Here is a 16358-nt window from a genome sequence, read left to right as displayed (position 1 = left end):
TGCCCTTGAACAGGGGTCAGCAACCTAAGGCCCATGGACCACAAGCGGCTCACAGGGGTCATTTAACCGGCGCAGAAGCCACCCCCGAACCGAGCTGCTCGTTCAGTGAGTCCCCGCGTGCTGTGCTAAACCGGCACGGCGTGGGGACTCGGTTCTGTGGCGCCAGAAATCATGTCTGCACATACGCAGACACTGGAAATTGCGTCTGTGCAGACGCCGGAAATTGCATTTGCGCAGATGCTAGAAATCACACACATGTGATCTGGTCCACAGAGGGATCTCCGCTGGAGTGAACCAGTCCAGGCGAAGTAAACCTTGCCGACCCCTGCCCTTGAAGGTCCTTTGATCTGAGATGGCCACCTCCATCACTAAGGGAGGGAACCTGGTAGGCTGAAAGCTTCTCCTGCTGGTTCCTGAACAAAGTCCTGACATTCCATTGCCATTTTTTATTTGCAGCAATGGCTGGTTGCACTAGCATCTATTCCTATGGATTAAAAGATCAATACAGAAATTGGTCCGTTAGGGAAAATGCAACATTGTCTTACCATCCTCAACTGGCCCCTACCTACCTGTCTGTCTACTGACTTACGTCCCACCCAGGAGGTGGCATTTGCTTTTACCTTCCTCCTCCTTAGTATCAGTCTCACCCTTGCAGATCTCAGCCGGGAGGAGGGCAGGAGCAAAACTAGGATGTGGGCTTGGCTTATCATTGGTTCTAGCGCCACCTGCTGTTGACCTCTCTGCCTTCCTCCCTGTCATGAACTGGCATGACAACGGGGAGGACAACGGGGAGGAAGAAGAGGATCCTGGCGAGGGGTGCAGCCGGGACTGGGATACACGGGGCAAGCTGGGGGTGGGGAAGGTTGGTGTAGGAAGTATTCACGGGGTGACAGAGGATGACGAGGAGGTGGGGGCACTGGCGGAGGAAGAGGAATGTGGGGGAGCACCCCGCACCGGTCAGCGCGATCCCAGTGGGGTGCCATCGCACACCTGCGGGTGGCACGGCACACTCCTGGGATGCACGCCAGCCCCGCCTCCGCCTGCTCTCTGCCCCCCAGTGCCAGAGCATGAAGCTCCACCACTGGATGGGGGTCCATGCACAGGAACCAGAGCAGCAGGACCTATCACCAGAACCAGAGGAGCCCCTGTTTTCATGAACCTGGCGGACTCTAGATATGTAGGGAGCAGCAGGCAGGGTTCCCCAGGAGGCTGAGGCAGGCAAGGGCCCACAGCCCAGCTCCCTAGCTGGCCAGGTGGGGCTCACTAGCTCTGGGGGGAGGTGTGTGGTTCCGGAGTAGGCGAAGAACAGGTGAGGGTCTCATGTCTCATCAAGCCCAGATGCTGCAATCAGCAGGCAAAGCACAAAAGGAAGGCAGAGCTGAGCTGCTGTGCTTGCTCAACTGCCCATGTTGAGGAATCTTGCTTTGGATGTTGTGGGGTCTCTGTGGGACTGTGCTTTAGTTTGGACTTTGAACATGTGGATTGACCCTGGCCTGGGGATTTTGACTTGCTGCCAGGTAGGCAGGATGCTCCCTACCAATTCCAATGGGCAGCAGCCCCCATACAACCTGAAGCTCCCTTGACCTTGCGACTGCTGCCCTCCCCACACTCCACCCTCATCCCTATGTGTGGCCCTGGGAAGACACGGTGGCCTCTGTCGTCACCCCCAGTATGAGCCATTGATGTGATTTCCTCCCGGCCAAGTGTGCTTAAGCCTGCTGCCTCAATCTTCCAGCTGCAGCTCTGACTGTCCTTTTAGCATGGACCCCTCAGGCTTTGCCAATGTAAAACGCCAGGCTTTGCTGCTGCGCCTTCCACTGAAGCCTGGCAGGCTGAAGAATCACTGTAGCTCCATGCCAGCGAAAAATTCACATGCTTAATTTCCACCTGTTGGGCTGCTGTTTAAAAGCCAGGGAGGAGAGAGAGTAATAAATAAAACTGGCAGCACTGACTGTATGAAGTGGGATAAAGGAGGAAACATATAGCTACTTTTTGATGGTGGAGCCAGAGGAGATGAGCTCTGATCTGTCTCAGTTGGAGGTCCCTTAAGGAGCATGGTGGGAAGGAGGGCGCCCCCTCTAGGGGCTCATGGCAACTGCATCCTCTTTCTTTCTAAGTAGGGGGTAGAAGAACTCCACGGCTTTTTTTCTGCTTACTGAGCCATGGAATTATTTCATTAGTGCTTTTTCTCCTGTGACATTTCCCCTGACACCTGTGCTCTGGTATCCCCAGGGCTAATTAGCAGAGCGACCCACAGTGAACCCGGGGGTGTGATTTCCAGTCAGCTGGAGGTGACATTTCCTCCCTTGATGCTGCTATTGCTGATGCTGAGGTACTGAACTCCAAGCAAGGGCTTTTGGGAAGGCCTTCAGCAGGAGCTCTGCATTCCTTCATTTTAGTGAAGCTGCTGTTCTGTTGGGAGGGGAAGCGGAGACCAATCCCTGCCACCACCCCTCCCTTAGCGCCAAAATCTTTGGCCCTGGGCACCTGAAGGGGTGGTGGAGAGCAAAGTTGAAGGAGCTGAAGCAAGGCAAGGTAGAAAAGAGAGGCGATCAATGGGATCCTACAGTTACTACTTCCACCCAATTTAGGTTAGAACATTATTATTGCTGCTATTTATCGATTTATGAATCGGCTTTAACACACAGCTCAAAGCAATTTAACAGCTGAAAATAGTTCTTAAAAAAACCAGTGCAAAAACAACCAAAGATGGGTGTTTGTGTTTTGTTTTTCAAAATTAAGGCGGAAATCTTGTCATCCAGCTAGAAAAAGCTTTGACAAGCAGCAAAAAAATATGTATTCTATTGTTTCCTGAAAGTGCAGATAGTGATATGCATGTTGTATTTCAAGAGGAATGTGTTGCTCCACAAAACAGGGGCAGTCACACCGCAAGCCCTGCTCTGAGTTGCTATGGAGCAGGCTTCTGATATTTTAGGGACTTGGAAGGAGAAACTGTCTTGCAGAACAGTGAGTTACAGGATATGCAAATATGCAAGGATAAGAGCTCCGCTGGATAAGACCAAAGGTCCATCTAGTTCAGAGGTGGGGAATCTTTGGCCCTCCAGCTGTAGCTGAACTCCAACTCCCATCAGCCCCAGCAAGCACGACCCAATGGCCAGGGGTGGTGGGAGTTGTAGTTCAACAACAACTGGGATCCACTGCACCTGGAATAACCAGCAGACACACTCCTTGGAAGATCTTAAAAGATTGGCTTGGTCTGTGTCAACTTTTACCAGCAACTGACAAAAGCCTATTTGACTTGAAATGATGACAGGGCAAAACAAGTGTGATCCGAGTCCACAGCATACATTTCAAATGCGCACAAACAATCCTGGGAAATGTAGCTTATGTCTCACATGGCTATGATCCCCAGCACCATCAACACACTACAGTTCCCAGGATCATTGGAGTGTGTGTGTACTTTAACAGTATGGTGTGTGTGTGTGTGCAGCTTAAGGTCTGTGTGATGCCACTTTCAGCCCCCTTGTCATGGGCCTTGTTGTGGGTTTGTGTTGTGGGGTGGGGAGGAAGGAGGAGATTGCCTGGCGTCTTGAATGTTAACCGGGAGGGGGGACTTGAAGGAACCACAGGATTCTGTCCCTTGACAGCGGGGAGAGGGGAATCAGCTGGGTAGAAAGGAGATTGCTAGTTCTAATCACATTCACCCCAGACTTCAGTTCACAGGAATTTGTTTCTATTGTCACTCAAATAAACACTCTTGTTAATCTTGGGTAATTGTCAGTAAAACCCACGCTTGAAGGGTTTGAACACCTACTCTTCTATCTACACCTGCACACCCCTTTAGCACAGTGAGGCTGCGACAAACAATTGTTTCCAGCCAGAGTTTCGCTCTCCTTTGTTTCCTTCTTGTGGGCATGCCTTTCATCCTCCTTACATGCCCCCACATCTGCTATTTAACCATAACACTGCTCATATTCATGGCTTGTAAATCAGAATCTCTATTATAGTTGAGGGTTTTTTTTAAGAGGCTTTGAAGCTGCCTGAAAGGAACCGATCCTCCAAAACTACACATTTGCAGGTGCTTTTTGACTAATCCTCTAATTTTTGGCTAATTTCCCCCCTTTGAAAATAAATGTGACTGAGCTGGATTATTGGAGCAATTTCCCCACCCACGAACATAGCGGTGGAAATGGCGCTGTGGTCACCGTTGCCAGGCAGCTTAACCGTGCTTTCCACTTCTCTGCCAGGATTAGAGAAGGGGGAAGGAGGGAAATGGACTTCTAGATGTAGACCAGTCGTAAATGGCAGGAACGCTGAATCGGCAGGATCCACATGCCTGAACCATGGCCCAGAAAGAATGAACAGCATCTTTAGAGCTGTACTGTATTGGCAGAGGGGAAACAGCAGCTGTACTGCAAAATGGCTAACAGCAATGCTAAACCTTCATGCTAACCAGTACTTCTTAAAGCAGGGTGGTGGTAGTTTTTCCATCACCTTTGTTTTTGCCCTTTGACAAAGCGGCAAAGCGCTCCATAATCACTAACCACTCCAAGACACAGTCCTTTCTTGGATCTAGAAGCTCTCTTGGTTCTTTGTGATTGATCTGACCTGTATGCAGTATTTCTATTGATTTCCACCTTTTGCATTCTGCCTTTGTCCTGGACTGAGCCGGATGCCGTTTATTTTATGTATTACACTTGACCCTGATCTTCATCCAGGTTGCTCCAGCAGCTCGCACCCAATTGCTCTTTGATCTCAGATTCAGCTGCTTACAAGCGCAAAACCTCCTTAGTTTCAGCAGTAAAACTGAATCCTGGGTCTTCGGACCATTCTCAAGGCCAGGGCTGGCTCCAAGTTTGAGGGGGTCTTTGGCAAAGTGCCCAGTGGGGCCCCAGACCTACCTGGCAATGGGGAGGAGCAGCAATGGAGCAGTGAGCAATAAGCACAAAGGCATAACATAAAATCATTGAATACTTTATAAAAGCATAAACAGCAAAATGCAGCAGCGGAAATAGAAACAGCAGGATGCTTTTATGTCTGTTAATTTTTTAAAAAGAATTCCTTGTATGGGCAACTATTCAAACTGTAAAATTAGCCTATTCTGAAATACTTTTATCAAAAACTAACTTGTTGCCTTATTAAATCTTTAAGAAAAAAAACACAATTTGTTTTGAAAAAAGGTCAGAAGCCTTGCTATTCGCCTGTCATGCCACTCTACCCAGTATAAGGTGTAGGATGGCTGAATAAAATCCAGAAGGTTCAAGGGTTGTAGAAAATTAGATATGAAGTTGGTTATAAGAAAGTTATGGTCTGGATTGGCATAGCTAGTTTGCTTGCCTTCTGGTGATTCAGGCTACAAACTGTGCCATTACGGCCTCTCAGAGAAGTCCGAAGGAATGCACAGCACACATATCATTATTAAAATTTCAATACCAAGCTACAATATAAAACCACAAAAATACATACCATAACATCAAATAAAAACAATACCCACTACACACAGTTTAAAAGGCCATTGCTTGTTTAATCAACCAAAGGCCTGAAAGAAGAGGACTGTTTTTGCCTGGTGCCTAAAGATATATATAATGAAGGCATCGGGCAAGGATCCTTTGGGAGAGCATTCCACAGACAGGGATACACTGCAGAAAAGGCCCCGCTCTCATGTTGGCACCCACTGGGCCTCTCAAGGAGGACGCACACGAAGAAGGGCCTCAGATGATGATCACTGAGTTTGGGTTGGTTCATATGGGGAGAGGCAGTCCTTGAAGTATTGCAGTCCTGAGCTGTTTAAGGCTTTATAAGTCAAAGTCAGCACTTTGAATTGGGCCCGGAAACTGATTGGCAGCCATTGCAGTTGGGCCAGGGTTGGCATTCTTATGCTCAAACTGCCTTGCCCCATTGAGCAACCTGGCTGCTGAATTCTGTACCAGCTGAAGTTCCCAAGCCCTCTTCAGAGGAAACCCCACATATAGTGTGTTGCAGCCTAACCTACAGGTTACCAGAGCATAGGCTATTCCTGTCCAGATGGGGGCGCAGCAGGACCACCAGAGGAAGCTGATGGAAGGCACTCTGATCCACTGAGGGGGGGCAGTAGTGACCTTTAAACACCTTAAAATACATTTATTCAAGCTTCCCAGGACTCGGACTCTAAATTTTTATTATTTTGTTCTGTACATGACTCAGTTTTATTTGTGATAAACTGTTGCATTTTGTTGGTATCTAGTTTTTAGGACATTTTTATCGAATTTTGCTGTATTTTATTACTTTTATGTAAACTGCTTAGATATTATCATGAGACAATATATATAATTTTATAAGAAAACGAATAAATACATTTTTGATACAGTACCAGACCCTGCAAAACCTCTTGGTCAGAGGTGATAGTGAGCTGAGTGTAGACACCACAATCGATCATGCCTCCATCATATTTTTTTGCAGTGTTTTAGAGGAAAGCAATCTGATTTTCTGTTTCCAGCCTTCAGGACCCTCAGTATAAACTACTGTCAAAAGCCCTTCCTAAAGACTAATAAAAATGTCTTAATACATCAGGCGAGCTTTGCAAAGTGGAGGTGACAAGCAAAGTGGTTGTAGGCAAGGCAACTAAAGAGTAAATTGCTCTGCTACATGACATTCACTGTTTAATTCTTAAATAACAAGAGTTGCCTGCTGAGCTAGGTTTGATGACCTGCTCTTGTGCTTTTAAATATATAGATATGTTTTTTACTCTGCTGTTGTGCATGTAACAGCAACACTGCTGATCTCCATGCCATAACAGCATCCCTCTGCTGATAGCATTTTGCACTAACTGCTCCTTCCAGATCAAGCTCAAGGGCAGCCCCACATACAGTGCATTGCAGTAATCAAGCCTTGAGGTTACTAAGACAGAGTATTTCCCCCTACAGCTTCCCTGACATAAACTTTTCCTTGATGAGAAACATAGATCTGTTTTCTGCTACTTTAATTATCATAGTTTCCCAAAAGGGATCTTGGGGGGGGGGGGGTGAGGACATAGGGCAGTTGGGGAAAACACTGGATTCTGACCACTTCTCAGCTAGGAGCTCAGAAAAGGGGGTTGATAATTAGGGTGAGAGCTTGGCTCCTCAACTATGCACAAAAACTCTGTGTGAAGGAATGTTTGGTGAATGGGATGATGTTTTTTTGGGGGGGGGTTGGTGGAACCCTAGATTAAATCTGGTTTTGGCTTCAATATGTTGGTCTTTTAGTATACAGTGGTACCTTGGGTTACAGACACTTCAGTTTACAGACTCCGCTAACCCAGAAATAGTACCTCGGGTTAAGAACTTTGCTTCAGGATGAGAACAGAAATCGTGCTCTGGCGGCATGGCGGCAGTGGAAGGCCCCTTTAGCTAAAGTGGTGCTTCAGGTTAAGAACAGTTTCAAGTTAAGAACGGACCTCTGGAACGAATTAAGTACCTAACCCGAGGTACCACTGTATGTACCTAGGAGACTGTCGGGATTAGTACAGTGGTACCTCGGGTTACAGACGCTTCAGGTTACAGACTCCACTAACCCAGAAATAGTACCTCGGGTTAAGAACTTTGCTTCAGGATGAGAACAGAAATCACGCAGCGGCGACAGCGGGAGACCCCATTAGCTAAGTGATACCTCAGGTTAAGAAGAGTTTCAGGTTAAGAACGGACCTCCAGAACGAATTAAGTTCTTAACCAGAGGTACCACTGTAATTGTATGTGAGTGTGGGTATGAATCAGATTGGATCTGAATTGGGAAAAAGAACTCAACAAGCCCTACCTGTGTTTTAAGGCACAAAAACACTGACCAATGAAGACAGTGGCAAGCTTGATGCAAACTGCAAGTACATGAGCAATACCTGTAAGCATGGAAATTTAGATTATTATTTGTATACAGTGGTACCTCGGGTTAAGAACTTAATTCATTCCGGAGGTCCGTTCTTAACCTGAAGTTGTTCTTAACCTGAGGTACCACTTTAGCTAATGGGGCCTCCTGCTGCCGCCGCTCCGCCACCGTGCGATTTCTGTTCTCATCCTGAAGCAAAGTTCTTAACCCAAGGTACTATTTCTGGGTTAGTGGAGTGTGTAACCTGAAGCGTCTGTAACCTGAGGTACCACTGTATATGTATGCGTGTCAGAACTAGTGCCAACACCGTTATGTCCCTGTCATGGGAGCCTGTATTGGGGCAAACCAAGACCCAGGGTGAGGAAAAGTAAATTTAGTTGCAGTGATACCAAGGAGACAGCAATGAGCCTTGGGTCCCTGCTCTCTTGACAGAAGGGTTCCCAAGTAACTAGAGCCATTTCTTTAAATAGAAGTCATCACTCCACTTTAACATAGTGTCTGCGCTACACAGAAATAAAAGCCAATTCTTTTTTCCTTTGACAAAGGCATCAGTGCCCAGCGCAGATCGCCGGCCTACCCATTTCCTGCTCAGTATGTTAGGGAAGAATGATACACCCACCTGGGGGCTGTGTCTGCAGTAAATGGCATAGAGCTCAGCAAGGAAATGTAGCTCTCATGGTAGAGGAGCAGAGAAGGCTTCATCTGAAGTGCAACCCTTTGTTAAAAGTATGATGCAGTGCCTAATAGGTACCCATTGTTGAAGTCCCCGTCCGTCCGTCCATCCCCAGTTACACAAAATCATGGTAAACAAGCACATGGAGCTGTGTGTGAAATGACAGGACAGCCTTTATGATTTGGAAGTTTTTTACTCTCAAAAGAAAAGTGCATCCAGGTCTGCCTACAATAAATTAAGCAGATTGAAAGAGCAATCCTACAAACCAGAACTTGCTACCATGACGACAGGGATGCCACTGAAAGCAGGAGGCCTGGCAAAACCATTAGGTAAAGAAAGGAGGCTGTCATGGGCAGCTGATCTGGGCTGTTATGAAAGGGCAGCAAATTACCCATTATTTTTATTTTTATTGGACTATTAGCACCAAGGAAGCTGAGAGCCACTTGGTGAATTATCTGCCTCACGTGCCAATATAACTTGACTGGCCTTGGGGATTCTGGACCTTGGCCTGGGCAGAAGTAGGATCATTTTTTTGTTCTGCATCAGGCAGAGAAATTGTCGCTTATAGAGAACCAGTTTACTGGGCATTCACTCTGTTTTGTTTATGGTGAGGTTAGATATTGTGTCAAACAAGGATCTAGGAGTCTTGGTTGACCACAAACTTGACATGAGCCAACAGTGTGACGCGGCAGCTAAAAAAGCCAATGCAATTCTGGGCTGCATCAATAGGAGTATAGCATCTAGGTCAAGGGAAGTAATAGTGCCACTGTATTCTGCTCTGGTCAGACCTCACCTGGAGTACTGTGTCCAGTTCTGGGCACCACAGTTCAAGAAGGACACTGACAAACTGGAACGTGTCCAGAGGAGGGCAACCAAAATGGTCAAAGGCCTGGAAACGATGCCTTATGACGAACGGCTAAGGGAGCTGGGCATGTTTAGCCTGGAGAAGAGGAGGTTAAGGGGTGATATGATAGCCATGTTCAAATATATAAAAGGATGTCACATAGAGGAGGGAGAAAGGTTGTTTTCTGCTGCTCCAGAGAAGCGGACACGGAGCAATGGATCCAAACTACAAGAAAGAAGATTCCACCTAAACATTAGGAAGAACTTCCTGACAGTAAGAGCTGTTCGACAGTGGAATTTGCTGCCAAGGAGTGTGGTGGAGTCTCCTTCTTTGGAGGTCTTTAAGCAGAGGCTTGACAACCATATGTCAGGAGTGCTCTGATGGTGTTTCCTGCTTGGCAGGGGGTTGGACTCGATGGCCCTTGTGGTCTCTTCCAACTCTATGATTCTATGATTCTATGATTCTATGATTCTATGATTCTAAGTGTTATTCCATACTTTCCAGGACATTTCCCCATTACTTTCCTTACTGCAAAAAAACAGTCTTGGGGAAAAGCCCATTTGTTGTGCAGGGACTCCAAATCAATTCTACTTGTATGAACTGAATTTATCACTGAATCACACCTGACAATCTGCAAGTGCTCTGTGTCTCAGGCCAGCCCTGGAAAGTAGCATCCCAGTTGCGCCTTCTCAACAATCTGTAAAGAATGCAGCTTCTCTCATTTTAAAAATGTCAAAATAGAAAAAAGATTCCTCTTGGATCAGACCAAAGGCATGTTTGGTCCAGCATCCCTTTTTCTGCTATGGTCAACCACCTATCACTGAGAAGTCCACAAGCAGGAGACAAGGGCGAAACTGAGCTTGCAGGGCAGCAGCAAAAAGGGTTTTCTTGTGTGTGTTTCTTGTGGCTGATTAGCTGCTCTCCCTGTGCAAAGGTCAGAGGGGACAGGGTTTCTGTTGAGGCAGGTGATTAGCTGTGGGAGGAGCTTATCAGAGCTTGCAGGGCAGCGGCGCGTGCCTAGTGGCGCGCGCAGTTTGATCCATCTTTTAGATTTAGGGGAGCTAGTCTCAAACGTTTGTTGGGGGAGACCTAGGTTTTTTGGGGGGGGAGTTATTTGTCCTGTCTTCATGCTTTTTATGATGGAGGACCGCTGTAGTCACCCCCAACGACACGTTCTCAAGATGGAGGGTGAGGGAACAGCTGCAGTCGCCTGCGGTTCCTGCGCAATGTTTGCCATCTTGCCAAAGGTTGCAGGCAGCTTTACCTGCAGCAATTGCATGTTGATTGCCCTCTTAGAAGACAAAGTCCAGCAACTGGAGGAACGTGTAGCTACGCTCCAAAGAATTAGAGAGCTGGAGCTCTTCTTGGAAGCAACAGAGCACACCGTCTCCACCAAGGAGGAGACAGGGGACTCCCCTGAGAAGGAGGCTAGTTCACCAACACAGGAGCCAGATATATGGAGAAACGTGACTCAAAGAAGTAGGAGGCCCAGGGTTTGCTCTGATTGTTTAGAAATACACAATCGCTTTGAGGTCCTCTCCCCTAGCATGGAAGACGAAGAGCAGACTCCATTTGAGGATCTCTCCCTCATTACAGTCAATCAGGTATATGAAGACAAGCAGCAAAGTCAGTCCTCAGGGAATGTGCAGGTGACCTTGGAACGGACAGCTCACGGAAGAACCCCGACCAGACCTAAGAGGAGGCGTGTAGTGGTGATAGGGGATTCCCTACTGAGGGGAACAGAAGCAGTGATCTGTGGGCCTGACAAGATGTCTCGGGAAGTGTGCTGTCTCCCCGGGGCTAAGATCCAAGATGTAACTGAACGACTGCAAGGAATCATAAAACCCACTGACAAATACCCCTTCCTCTTGGTTCATGTGGGAACCAATGACACTGCAAGCAATAGCCTCCAGAAGATCAAAAGAGACTACGAGGCTCTGGGCAGGAAATTGAAGCAATTAAATGCACAAATTGTCATCTCATCTGTCCTCCCAGTTGAACGACGTGGCCCAGGGAGAGAGGGAAAAATAGTGGAAGTGAACAACTGGCTTCGCAAATGGTGTAAACAGGAACGGTTTGGATTCTTAGATCACGGACTGCAGTTTCTTAAAGATGGACTTCTGGCAAGCGATGGGCTGCACCTCACAACAGTTGGGAGGAATGTTTTTGCCAAAAATCTCAGAAACCTCATCAGGAGGGCTTTAAACTGACTAATGTGGGGAAGGGAGACAGTGCTCCTGAAGGTAGGAGTCTATCAATTGATGAAGATGATCATCCAAATGTCATAGACCAAAAGGAGCAAACAGCACGCAGACCTAGTGGTGGGAGGAAAAAATCCTTAAATAAGAGACACGGGGGAATGATTAATGGACTTCAATGTCTGTACACTAATGCGCAAAGCATGGGAAATAAACAAGATGAGCTTGAGCTCTTGGTACAGCAAACTAAATATGACATAATAGGCATCACTGAAACCTGGTGGGATAAGTCCCACGATTGGAATGTAATAATGGAGGGATACAATCTATTTCAGAGAAACAGACCAGACAAGAAAGGAGGAGGAGTGGCGTTATATGTCAGGGATGTGTATACCTGTGAAGAGATCCAAGATTTAGAACCTCAAAGCCAAAGTGAGAGCATTTGGGTCAAAATTAAGGGAGAGAAGAATAACAGTGACCTCATTGTGGGAGTTTACTATAGATCCCCAAGCCAAACGGAGGACATAGATGATGCCTTCCTGGAACAGATGGCCAAGCATGCAAAAGGAAGGGAGATAGTAGTAATGGGGGACTTCAATTACCCGGATATTTGTTGGATGTCAAACTCAGCCAAGAGCATAAGGTCAAACAGATTCCTCACTGGCCTTGCAGCCAACTTCATTGTCCAGAAAGTGGGAGAAGCAACAAGAGGAACAGCCATTTTAGATCTGGTCCTAACCAATGTTGATGACCTGGTTAGTGGGGTAGAAGTGGAAGGATCATTAGGCGCGAGTGATCATGCTCTTCTGAAGTTTACTATACAGCGGAAAGGAGTAGCCAAGCATACTAGGACTCAATTTCTTGACTTTAAGAAAGCCGACTTCATAAAACTTAGGGAAGTGCTGGGTGAGATCCCATGGACAGTAATACTAAAAGGAAAGGGAGTTCATGATGGCTGGGAGTTTGTTAAGAGGGAGATAGTAAAAGCACAACTTCAGGCAATACCAATGAGACGGAAACATGGAAGGTACCTAAAGAAGCCAGGGTGGCTATCTAAAGAACTTTTAACTGAGTTAAGATTAAAAAAGGATGTGTACAAAAAATGGAAAAGGGGGGAAACCACCAAAGAGGAATTCAAACAAATAGCCAGCACATGTAGACACAAAGTCAGAAAAGCTAAAGCACAGAATGAACTCAGGCTTGCTAGAGAGGTTAAAAGCAACAAAAAAGGCTTTTATGGGTATGTTCGTAGCAAAAGGAAGAACAAAGAAACAGTGGGGTCACTCAGAGGAGAAGATGGTGAAATGCAAACAGGGGACACAGAAAGGGATGAACTCCTCAATGCCTTCTTTGCCTCAGTCTTCTCCGATAAAGAAAACAATGCCCGACCTGAAGAATTTGGAGCAAATGATTCAGCAGAGGAAACACAGCCCAGAATAACTAAGGAGATAGTACAAGAATATTTGGCTAGTTTAGATGTATTCAAGTCTCCAGGGCCAGATGAACTGCATCCAAGAGTATTAAAAGAACTGGAAGATGTGATTTCAGAACCACTGGCAGTCATCTTTGAGAATTCCTGGAGAACAGGCGAAGTCCCGGCAGACTGGAGGAGGGCAAATGTTGTCCCTATTTTCAAAAAGGGGAAAAGAGAGGACCCAAATAATTACCGCCCAGTCAGTCTGACATCAATACCAGGGAAGATTCTGGAGCAGATCATTAAGCAAACAGTCTGTGAGCACCTAGAAAGGAATGCTGTGATCACCAATAGTCAGCATGGATTTCTGAAAAATAAGTCATGTCAGACTAAGCTGATCTCGTTTTTTGACAGAATTACAAGCCTGGTAGATGAAGGGAATGCAGTGGATGTAGCCTACCTTGATTTCAGCAAGGCATTTGACAAGGTGCCCCATGATATTCTTGTAAAGAAGCTGGTAAAATGCGGTCTTGACTATGCTACCACTCAGTGGATTTGCAACTGGCTGACTGACCGAACCCAAAGGGTGCTCATCAATGGTTCCTCTTCATCCTGGAGAAGAGTGACTAGTGGGGTGCCACAGGGTTCTGTCTTGGGCCCGGTCTTATTCAACATCTTTATCAACGACTTGGATGATGGACTCAAGGGCATCCTGATCAAATTTGCAGATGACACCAAACTGGGAGGGGTGGCTAACACCCCAGAGGACAGGATCACACTTCAAAATGACCTTGACAGATTAGAGAACTGGGCCAAAACAAACAAGATGAATTTTAACAGGGAGAAATGTAAAGTATTGCACTTGGGCAAAAAAAATGAGAGGCACAAATACAAGATGGGTGACACCTGGCTTGAGAGCAGTACATGTGAAAAGGATCTAGGAGTCTTGGTTGACCACAAACTTGACATGAGCCAACAGTGTGACGCGGCAGCTAAAAAAGCCAATGCAGTTCTGGGCTGCATCAATAGGAGTATAGCATCTAGGTCAAGGGAAGTAATAGTGCCACTGTATTCTGCTCTGGTCAGACCTCACCTGGAGTACTGTGTCCAGTTCTGGGCACCACAGTTCAAGAAGGACACTGACAAACTGGAACGTGTCCAGAGGAGGGCAACCAAAATGGTCAAAGGCCTGGAAACGATGCCTTATGAGGAACGGCTAAGGGAACTGGGCATGTTTAGCTTGGAGAAGAGGAGGTTAAGGGGTGATATGATAGCCATGTTCAAATATATAAAAGGATGTCACATAGAGGAGGGAGAAAGGTTGTTTTCTGCTGCTCCAGAGAAGCGGACACGGAGCAATGGATCCAAGCTACAAGAAAGAAGATTCCACCTAAACATTAGGAAGAACTTCCTGACAGTAAGAGCTGTTCGACAGTGGAATTTGCTGCCAAGGAGTGTGGTGGAGTCTCCTTCTTTGGAGGTCTTTAAGCAGAGGCTTGACAACCATATGTCAGGAGTGCTCTGATGGTGTTTCCTGCTTGGCAGGGGGTTGGACTCGATGGCCCTTGTGGTCTCTTCCAACTCTATGATTCTATGACAGCTGCTGAAGACCTAAGGCCCCCAAATTCATGTGTCAATAAATTGATAGGTCAGCAAAGCAAGTACATTTGGACTTGGGGGTCACTACACCAAAAAGTTTGGGAGCTGCTGCACTACAGGACCAAACAGGAAGGGCTTCTGAAGCTGAGGCTTCATCCTACGTACACACAGAAGATATAAAGTACACTCACCACCCATGTCTGAAACCAGTAGTTTCCCATAGGTGACAGAGGTCTGACAAGCATGTGGAACTCCCCTCTGTAAAAGCTTTCCCTTGATGTCGTATTTGTTATTGCAGAATGGAAAGGGGAAGGGGGCCATTTCAAGAGTGAACAGTCATTCTAGCTGCCGGAGGTTTTAATGTGAGCAACAAATGCAGATTAATATACATTAAACCCAGTAGTTAGATTGCTGGTTATGAAAATAGTCTATATATTTCCCCTAAGAGCTTGTTCACATTTTACGGTGGAAAAACGAAGTAATTTCTCCAGGACTATATTTTTAGCTTACTGGGTGGGTGTAGTGCTGGAAGAATATTGGAATATTTTGACGTAGGCTCTGTGGGTCCTTACTTACATGTACATGTTCACAGTCTAATAGTCCCAAGGCTCTGATAGAATCTGGCTAAACCAGAGGAGGGGAACTTTTCCAGTCCTGAGAGCCACATCCCATTGGTGCATGGGCCCAAAGGCAAAAGAGGCAGAGCAAATATCACTGTTACCTTTGTACAGCTCTGCTTCTCCTCCATCCAGACAAGCAAGCAAGAGGCATTATTCAGGTTCAAAGACACATTCCAGCCAGGCAGAAACACTCTCGGAGGAAGTGAAATGGGACCAGCTGGTATGGCTGCATAGCAGGAGTGGCCTGGGAATGAGTCCCAAGGGCCGCATAGAGAGACCATGAGGGCCCGTTTGGCCCATAGGCTGAGACCCCTCACCCCTGGGCTGAAGTAGTGCATTTTCAGAGAAGACCTTTCAAAGGTCACAGCCTTTAGGACATCTATTGGGCTTTTAGAACTCCTGTGTATGTTGGATCCCTCCCTCCATATTTCATCCTCACAACAATCCTGTGAGATAGGTTAGACACATTTGATTTCCTTGAGAAATTGCTTTGTATTTGCAATTAGTCTTGAGGAAGACCTAGGTGTTCCCTCCAGGTCATGCAGCTGCCATTGCCGGGAGCCTGGAATTTGCTTTCGTTTTTACAGCACAGTGGTACCTCAGGTTACATATGATTCAGGTTACAGACTCTGCTAACCCAGAAATAGTGGTTCAGGTTAAGAACTTTGCTTCAGGATGAGAACAGAAATCGTGCTCCGGCGGCGCGGCGGCAGCAGGAGGCCCCATTAGCTAAAGTGGTGCTTCAGGTTAAGAACAGTTTCAGGTTAAGTACGGACCTCTGGAACGAATTAAGTACTTAACCTGAGGTACCACTGTATTATGTCTTTTCTTTTCTTTTCTTTTTTTTGCATTGCGATTTTTTGTGCTGTGAACCGCCCTGAGTATAGAGCGATGTGCAAATTTAATAACAGCACATCTTTTATTTGCTTGTTTTGAAAAGCAAATATGCTTTGCTCCTACCAGCAAGGATAGTCCCCATGCAACAAGATTTCTTCCTCATCTATTATATTATAAGTATATTATATTATAATTATATTATTATAATACAATAGCTACCGGGGTATTGCTATCAGAATGATAGATCTAGGAGGGAAGCTGCTGTCATCATTTCTCAGTAATTAACATTTCTGCATAAGCCCTCAGAGAAACACTGCTCGGCTCAGAGACCTCTGCTCACAAAGGGAGAGCACAGCTATTATTCGGTGAGTGATGG

Source organism: Podarcis filfolensis (assembly GCF_964270895.1).
Source record: "Podarcis filfolensis genome assembly, chromosome: 1".
Lineage (NCBI taxonomy): Eukaryota > Metazoa > Chordata > Lepidosauria > Squamata > Lacertidae > Podarcis > Podarcis filfolensis.
The sequence above is the reverse complement of the archived record's forward strand: the minus strand, read 5'-3'. Positions refer to the sequence as shown.